Genomic DNA, 9,875 nt, shown 5'->3' on the forward strand with positions numbered 1-9,875 from the left:
TCTTATAATCATATACATTCACATGGGAAACATATTTTATATACTAATATTTATGAGAGAATTTCTTTTAAAAAAAAAATTGATGACACATGTCACATCCACACTTTCTCAAAATGTCTTTTTAAGTAAACATAAAACATTATGAGACACTCACTTTAATCATCTCTACAAATAAAAATATTTCAATAAATATAATGAAAATTATACTCAATTTGAAGCATTTTTCGCAATGAACGTAATTATTCACGTTTTAGAATTTATATCAAAATAATTTTTTAATAAATTTAGTACTAAATCATCATAATTATTTAATTTAATTTTATGATAAAATTTATTAAATTATAATATGTTTTGCTGAGATTTATACCGCATTTATTATGTGTATATTTAATGTTCAGCTGTAATTAATACTTGTATTTAATGCTGGGTTGACACGTGGCGCATCCACAGCGTTTCAACCCAGTTTTATATATATATATATAGGATAATACGATTCACGGATAATATCGTCAATAGTTCCTTAGTCAATCGTGACCTACCTCCTCCCAATCCAATTCGAAAATGGAGTACATAAGAGTCAAACAATTAATTACCTTTAATAGAGAAGTCGAACAATTACAAATTAAAAAATTAAGCAAACATTACCTTTAATTGAAATTTGATTTAAATTACTTTTCCATTAATTCCAAAATCATCAAGCATAATATGATAGAGATATTATACCAAACACATACACCAATGCAATAATGAAATAGTGGTCCTATTAATTAATTGTATGATTCCATCAATGATAGCTAAAGCTTCTATTTAATTATAGTAATTCAATAATTCATAATTCAACCTTGATTTACTAGGACGATGCTAGAATTAGTCTTTCGCTAGCTGTCGTTGAACTCCTACCTGGCTTACTCGCTTCTCGTCACAGGACAGGCCGGTCCCAAATACAAATTGTTGGAAAAACACATTGCTCTAATTAATCTCGATGTATATGATAATAAGTACAGTATGCTGTAACAAGCATGACTATAATCTCTGGCCTTGTTTTCTCTTCTTGTAACATCTGAAGGCTAGATATCCCACGATTAGGAATAAAATAACTACCCCTATTATCTCCCATATAATGAAAGGCGCGTAATTTCTCTCTTTTTTTAGCGGCTCCCCGGTAGTATTGTACGCGCTTTCCGGGTGATCAACCACCGTCCCGGGTATTATCGTCTTTGGTGACAACCTCCTCGCCTGCTAACAAAACAAAACAAAACGTAAAGTTAATGAAATAACAATTACTTTTATGATCATATTCTTAACAATCTTAACTCATTCTAAACACATGCAGTAGCGGACCCATGATTCAAATGACGGGGTGCACTTTTTAACTGTTCCGGGTGTAATTCCAGAGCAAGTATCGTTACCACCCGTGGCTTGTAGAGTAATGTCTTTGGTTGGATTCTTCTTGTCCTTATCGTTCCTCTCGGCCTCTCCTATGAACAATGAACGCAGGCGAGGCTTGGCTTTGTGCCAAGCGTACTCACTCCGAAGCGCTCAAGTCGATGGCTCAAAGGATTAAGTTGTGTTGCTTGGCTAGGTATGTATTGTAGAGAGATGAGGGAGATATTACCAGATGAATAGTGTATTTAGGTTAAGTTGTGGGATCCTTTCCTCAATGAAGGTTGAGGAGTATATATAGGCTTTCACCTTTTGTCACGTAGTGACCAAGTAGCCAAGTGGTGATCGGTGGAAAGACCGTTCTACCCTCGGTAGATGGACCTACGGCGGGCGGCCGAGGTCTTGGATGTGAGTACGCGGATATGTGCCCCGTGGCGGGTTGCCATGCCGATACCACAGCTAGCGGGCCGATGGGCTGCATCGGCTAAGCGGTCTAAGTCGTTGACTTCTTGTGGATATCTTTGACCTCGTTCAATATGTTGACTTGGTCAGCGGTGCAGAATATGCCCCATCAATTTGCCCCCGGCGTAGTCTATGCCGTGGTATAGGCTCCGGCGTATACTTGAGCGTATATTCTGCGGAGTAAGTTTCGAAAATCTCTCTGTCTGGCGTCTTCTTGTGTACCGGCGTGGCTCTTGCTAGGCCGTACCATATACCATATCCCCCCTCCGCATGGATGCGTGAAGGGTATCCGATGTGGAAAAGAATCAAGACGCTGGCCGAGATCAGGGCTGAGGGTGCCGGTTGACTTTGATATGCCCCCGGCCGGTGCTCCCTGGCTTGGTTGATCAAGAATCAAAATTTTTCTCTAAAATCTTCATCTCTCCAAACTTTCAAGGGTTTTCTTCTTCTTAATCTTCGGAGTATTTGATCCGGCGTGTGTTTTTCTTTAAGGTAAACAAGCAAACTTTTTATTTTTTTCTTGCTAGTAATCTCTGTGAATCATGTCTTCAACGATCTTTGGGGTTGGTACTTACAACGGCGGGGAGTTCCCCGTCGCGTTTTGATGAGGAGGAGGTGCGGAGGCCGTTCCGCTAAGGTTTGGGGGCCCTAGGTCTCCTTCCCCCGCAGCTGAGATGCCTCTCCTGGAGGAGTTGGTAGATGGGGATGAGGATGAGGGGGCTCCTGGTGACGGTGGGAGGAGGGCTACTCCGGATCGTGGTGAGGGGGCTCCCGTTGGTGGTGGGAGGAGGGCTATTCCGGACCATGGTGAGGCTGCCGCACGACCGGCCTTGACCGTGCTGGACAAATAAATTCGCAAGCGACTCCGGGGAAACTCTTTTCGGAGATCACTTCTTCCTTGGTGAGGGGTATAAAATTGTTTACCCTCAAGAGGGTCAGGCGGTCTGCTGTCCTCCCCCGGGTCATATCGGCGTGTACATTAGGCAATTGGAGTACGGGCTCCGGTTTCCTTTGAACGAACACGTCGTGCCCATCATCAGAGCGATAGCTTTAGCTGTTCGGGGGCCAATTATTGAGACAGGCATAGGGAGACGGGCGGTCGTCACCAGACTCACCCGGCGTCTCGGATAGCTTTAGCTGTTCGGGGGCCAATTATTGAGCCTTCTCTCCCTGCCATCCTTTTGGCGCTTCAAATCCTAAGTCTGTAATCTTTTGCTTTTTTGTTTCTTTGCTTTTTGTAAAGCTTTGGTAGGTAGAGTTTAGGCTACCCTTACGGGGACGGCCGTCGTTTGTACTCTCCTTGCAGTCATCCTTAATAGAGCTATTTTGTCGGCCTTTGGCTTGGCGGGGCTTTGATCACGATTCTTCGTTCGTCTTTTCGCGTTACTAATTGAGTGCGTTCGTTCTTACATCCGGCCTGACCGAGGCAGTTTGAATGCATGTCCCAACCGTGTTCAACGCCTTTAGCGTTAAATCGCGCGTGCGAGCATATTGACCGCTAGATTGGCGTCTCAATGCCCGAGTATACGTTTCTTTTTTAGCGTATCGGCCGTCGTGTTCCCCGTCGCTCTCGGTTTTGACCGAGGTAATCGGGGTTGCGGCTTCGATAGCGTTAAATAGCCCCGTGTGTAGGCATATTGACCGCTAGATTGGCGTCTCAATTGCACTGAGTATACGTTTCTTTTTTAGCGTATCGGCCGTCGTGTTCCCCGTCGCTCTCGGTTTTGACCGAGGTAATCGGGGTTGCGGCTTCGATAGCGTTAAATAATGTGTAGGCATATTGACCGCTAGATTTGCGTCTCAATGCGGCGAGTATCGTCTCTTCTTTTTTTAGCGTATCGGCCGTCGTGTTCCCCGTCGCTCTCGGTTTTGACCAAGGTAATCGGGGTTGCGGCTTCGATAGCGTTAAATAGAATGTAGGCATATTGACCGCTAGATTTGCGTCTCAATTGCGCTGAGTATACGTCTCTTCTTTTTTAGCGTATCGGCCGTCGTGTTCCCCGTCGCTCTCGGTTTTGACCGAGGTAATCGGGGTTGCGGCTTCGATAAGCGTTAAATAATCGTGTAGGCATATTGACCGCTAGATTTGCGTCTCAATTGCGCGAGTATACGTCTCTCTTTTTAGCGTATCGGCCGTCGTGTTCCCCGTCGCTCTCGGTTTTGACCGAGGTAATCGGGGTTGCGGCTTCGATAGCGTTTCTTTCCTCGTCTGGTGGCAAATTTCGGAGGAGGACAGACACTTCGATGGAGAACTTGGGCGCTTCATTTATATGTTATGATTGTGCGTTGGGGTGTCCACAATGGGTTTGGATACCTCCGCCGCTATACAAAGTATTTTCTCAAGTTGTCGGTGTTCCAATGGCTCATCAAGGGCACACCTCCCATGTCTGTCGGCGGTATGTACCCGGCCTCATCTCCTCAACCACTCTGTAGGGACCTTCCCGATTGGCGTCGGTTTGCCGTGAATATTTCCTTTGTTGGTGGCGACGACTTCCTTAGGACTAGGTCTCCTATTTTTAAGTCCCTTTTGTGGACTCTTCGGTTGTAGGCTCTCTTCATCCGGTTCTGATATACGGCCAAGTTCAGGCGTGCTGTGTCGCGGCTTTCTTCGACCAGGTCCAGGGAAGCCCTTAGGCCTTCCTCGTTTTCAATTGGGTCGAAGGTGGTCGTTCTGAATGTCGGCACTGTTGCTTCGATCGGCGGGGATCGCCGGAGCCGTGGACTAGGTGGAAGGGGGTGTATCCCGTTGCTTCTTTTTCCGTGGTTCGAAGGGACCACAAGACGCCGGGTAGTTCATCGGCCCACCTTCCCTTAAGGTCTTCAACCTGTCTTCTTCAAGCCGTTGAGGATGGTTTTGTTAGCCCTCCTTTGCCCGTTACTCTGTGGATGGCGGACGGAGGAGTACGCAAACTTGATGCCCACTCCTCTAACCGTTCATTATCGGTCGCTCCAAAATTCTCGACCGTGGTCAAATACCATAACTTGGGGCAATCCGAAGCGGGTTATAACGTTTTCCCAGATTACCTTTCTGACGGCTGCTGTGGTCTTTGCTGGTACTGCTACGGCCTCAACCCATTTGGTGAAGTAGTCAACGGCGACGATTAAGAATTTCCTTCCTCCGGGGGTGTTGGGAACGGTCCTAGCATGTCCATCCCCCATTGCGCGAAGGGAAGGGGACTAAGCACCTAAAGTCTCTCGGAGGGAGCGTGTATCACCGGGCGTGCATCGACGGTTCGTGCACTTCTTGGTCTTCGTTAGGAATCTTGAAGCATGGTGGGCCAGAAGTAGCCAGCTCGGAGGGCTTTGTGGGCTAGTGTTCTTGCCCCCATGTGATGTCCACAGATGCCCTCGTGAATTTACTGTCGATGTTAGCTCTGCGTCGGCCGGACCGACACACTTCAAGAGTGGTCTTATTACGGATCTCTATACGGTTCCCCTTCGAATACCCGTACCTTGCGGCGATCCTTTTATTTTGGCCGAGGGATTGCGGCCCTCCCAAGCAATTCACCGTAAGCTTGTATCTCATTATAGGGGTCATCCACGTTGTCTCGGTCTCTCGTTACCCACCATGCCGACGGTCTCGGTGATGCTTTTCGCATTCTGATATCTACCAAAGACGGTTCGGTGACATTCTTGATGGTTGAGTGGCCGTTTAGAGAGAGCGTCGGCCCGGTTGTTTTCGGATCCGGGAACACACTTTGGATTTGGAAGGATTTCAATTTTGCTACGTCGGCTTTTACCCTCTCCGGTACCTTACCATTCCGTCGTCCCGAGCCTCATACTCCCCTCGATTTGGTTGGTAACCAACAGCGAGTCGATCTTCAACACGATGTGTTCTGCTCCGCGACCCTAGCTAGCTCGACTCCGGTTATCACCGCCTCGTATTCGGACTCATTGTTCGAGGCCGAGAAGGTGAATTTCAGGGCGTACTCAAACTCGTCCCCGTTTGGGCTGATGATAAGGATGCCGGCTCCTGAGCTATTCGTCGTGGAGGAGCCGTCGGTGTAGACCTCCCATATGCCAGGGTTTGGCTCTTCCTGATATGTGCACTCGGCCAGGAAATCTGCGAGCGCTTGCCCCTTTATCGAAGGCCTTGGTTTGTACTGAATGCCGAAGCCAGAAAGTTCCACTGCCCATTTGATGAGCCTGCCGGATTGCTCGAATTTTTCCAAGGCTTTCTCCAACGGCTGATCGGTCAGGACCGTCACGGGGTGTGCGTCGAAGTAGGGTTTTAACTTCCTTGTGGCAATGACAACGGCAAAGGCTGCTTTTTCAATTAGTGGGTAATTTTTCTCGGCGGGCAAAGATGTATGGTGACGAAGTAGATTGGGTGTTCTTTGTTTGTCTTCTTCCTCGATGATCACGGCGGCCGTGGCCGATGTAATTCTTATGTATAGGTATAGCGTCTCCCCCGATGTCGGCACAGACGAGTTGGGAGAGTCTGAAGGTGAGCTTTTAGTTGTTTGAAAGCCGTGCTCTGTTCCTCCCCCCAGCTGAAGTCTTTATTTCCTTTTAACACCTTGAAGAATGGGGTGCTCTTGTCGGCTGACCGGGAGATGAAACGGGCGAGAGCCGCCATCCTCCCGGTCGGATCATAACCTCTTTTTCGATTCCTTGGTTCCGGCGGGTCTAGGATTGCTCGGACTTTGTCCGGTTGGCATCTATGCCTCTGGCACTGACAAGTACACCAAGAAATTTACCTGCCCGGACACCGAAGTTGCATTTCATCGGGTTGAGCTTCATCTTGTATTTCCTTAGCGAACAAAATGTTTCGTGTAAGTCGGCCAGATGCTCGCTGTCGGATTTGCTTTTTACAATAGCATCGTCGACGTAAGCCTCAATGTTTCGCCCTTTTTGGTTTTGGAACACTTTGTCCACCAGCCTCGTGTACGTTGCTCCGGCGTTCTTCAAACCAAACGGCATCATTTTGTACATGTATGTGCCGTTGGCGGTGATAAATGCACATTTAGGCATGTCTTCTTCGGCCATAAACACTTGGTGATATCCCGAGAAGGCGTCCGAGGGCTCAAGATGGTGTAGCCCGCCGTGGCGTCGATCAAACTATCTATTCGAGGCAAGGGATAACAATCTTTGGGGCATGCTTTATTAAGGTTTGTAAAGTCCACACACATTCTCCATGCCCCCGATGACTTCTTCACCATTACAACGTTGGCTAACCACTCGGGATAGGTACAAGGCATGATAAAACCTGCCTCTAGTAATTTATCTACTTCGGCTTTGATGGCGTCGTCCTTCTCGGCGGAGGAGTTCCTCATTCTTTGCTTGACTGGGCGAGCGGCGGGGAGCACGTTCAGCTTGTGAACAATCACCTCCCGGCTCACGCCTGGCATTTCGGCCGCCGAGTATGCGAAAACATCTTTATTTTTCCTCAGCAGATCCAGGAGGTCGGTTCTGAATTTTGGTTCCAGGTTGACACCGATGGTTATGGTGCGGCCTGGGTCAATCTCTACCTCCTCGGTCTCTGCTTCTTCGACCATGCCGATGGTCTGGTCGTTCCCGGATCTGGGGGTGTACTGTATCCGGAAGGTTTTTAGTTCTGAAGCGACGGCTCTCACCCTCACCAGATACCTGATTGCCCCATAGTCCTGGGCTTCGCACTCGCCCTTGATCTGGTTGGTCACTAAAAGTGAGTCCGTCATCACTACGATACGCTCTGCTCCGGCGGCTTTAGCTAGCTTAACTCCGGTTATTACCGCCTCGTATTTGGATTCACTGTTCGAGGCCAATGAGGTAAGCTTCAGGGCGTGCTCAAACACGTCTCCGTTTGGGCTGATAATAACGATGTCGCCCTTCGAGCTATTAGCGTGAACCTCCCATAAATCGGGGTCTTCGTTTTTCGAGGTGAGCTTCTGCGCTTCCCCCCGGTCCGAGACATATATCAGTGTTAGGGCCCTGATGGATACCACAGCGTCGATCTCGCTCAAAGTGATCCGGCCTACGAGAACGTTGTGGGCGGACACGCCGTCGATGACTATGAATTCAGACATAACGCTTTTGGCTGTATTCCCCTCGCCAAACTTCACCGGCAATCTAACCGACCCCAGGGGTACCAGACCGTCCCCAGAAAAGCTGTACAATGGGTCGGTGCAGGGGTTCAGATCTTCGATCCTCAGTCCGAGGCCGAGAAAGCATTCTCTGTACATAACGTTTGTGTAGGCGCCCGTGTCAATCAGGCATCGCTTCACCAAATGGTTGGCTATGTCCAGGCGGACTGTAAGTGGGCTGCTATGAAAAGCGGCGACTCCATCGTAATCTGCTTGTCCAATGGTCATGTCTGGGATGCTGGAAGCGGGGGTTGCTGTGTTGGGCACAAAGTTGATGGCCGGATGAGGCTCATCCTGGGGCCGTTTGTGCTCATGAGCGGACCCGCTGCTTTTCTTTGTCTCGATGACGACGTTGACTACTCCTAACCGCTCGGCGGTGGACTTGCTTGTTTCGATCCGCCGGTGTATGGTTTTCGGCCTTTGGCAACATATTTGCTTGAGGCTCCCCTTTCGGATCAATTCCTCAATGGCATCCTTCAGTGTCGGCAATCGTTGGTAAGGTGTCGGTGTGGCGTGGTACTTGCGATCGGCTCGTGTCACCGTCACTCCTCGGCCTAGGGGTCTCTCCCATTTCCGGCCCTCGTTCTTACTCAAAGCGAAAACTTGGCGGTGATATAACCGGAGGGTGTGATTTTCGTCTTGTTTTTGTAGTACGTTCCCGAGCTCCCGGGTATCCGCCGGCCGTGTGTTTCCAGGCGGGCTTGTCGACCGTGTCCTATCATTCTTACGACGTCTTTCATCGGACCGTGACCTGTTGTTGCCACGGCGTCTTTCCCCTGGCGCTCGGCTTGCTGGGGCCTACCCAGGCCTTGTGATAGTCTTCTACTTTGATGGCACTGGTCGGCCAACTTCTGGCGGCGTCCATGCTCGAGCCTCCGCACTTGATGAGCTCATTTTTAAATCTCCCTTCGGGAGGCCCTTCATCGCCGCGAAGGCCGCCAGCTCGGGATTGATTTCTCGAATCTGCTGGACCTTTTCGTCAAACCTCTTCACGTAGCTCCGGAGAGACTCGCCCCCCTCCTGTCGGATAGTCAGGAGGTCAGATGTCTCTACGGCCCTTCTCTTGTTGCGAGTCTTGGGCTAGGAAAGCGCCTTTCGGTCGGCGTAATAATACACCGAGCCGTCGTAAGCCCTTTGTACCAACTCGAGCCATCCCATGCAAAGTTGTTGGGAAAATTCGGCACTGCACCTCGTCGGGCTGCTCCCATACCGACATGTAAGACTCGAAAGCCTCAGCGTGGTCGACTGGGTCGCCATCTCCTTTGTACGACAGAGGTGGCAGCTTGAGCTTGTTCGGCACCGGGACTTCTAAGACGTAGGCGTTGAGGGGCTGTCTAACCATATGTCGAACGACACGCGGCGATCGGCTCCTTGCGTCCCTAACCTGGCTTCTTCCCACGTGACGGGAGGGGCTCCTTCTTCGACTCGGGCTTCTTCTCCAACTCTGCTGAGTCGGACTTCTCTGGCTCCTCCGGGGTGAGCCTCGTTCGTGTGGCGGGGACGCTGTCCTCCCACGAGTGCGGGAAGGACTTAGGTCTACCGCGCCCACTTTGGGCTCCCCCGGCGTCTTGACTGGGTCGGATTCTTCTAGTGCTCCGTTCAAATTTTTCGGAGTCACATTTTGGGCCCTGGTCTCCCGGACAGTTTCCGCCGCTCTTGTCGGCGTGACAGTGTGAGCGGGCGTATTACTAATTAGGTCCGGGAGCATTTTCGCTTTGCTATGTCAACCATACGTCCCATGATGGTGACCTGGTTGGGCAATGGCGTGCGTGTCGGGTATTGGTGGCATCCCGAACTCCGGTTGGATTACACGCCGGTGGCGGCCGTATGACTCGAGAATTGTTGAAAGTATCATCTTGGTAAAATGCGGTTTCGTCGATTCTGATGCATCTTGTTGTTTCGACATTTTCTTAGCTTTTTGGGTGGGTTCTTGTTGGTTTTTTTTTTTTTTTTTTTTGGGAATGA

The sequence above is a fragment of the Silene latifolia genome, chromosome 5 (assembly GCF_048544455.1).
Source record: "Silene latifolia isolate original U9 population chromosome 5, ASM4854445v1, whole genome shotgun sequence".
In the NCBI taxonomy this organism is placed as follows: Eukaryota; Viridiplantae; Streptophyta; class Magnoliopsida; order Caryophyllales; family Caryophyllaceae; genus Silene; species Silene latifolia.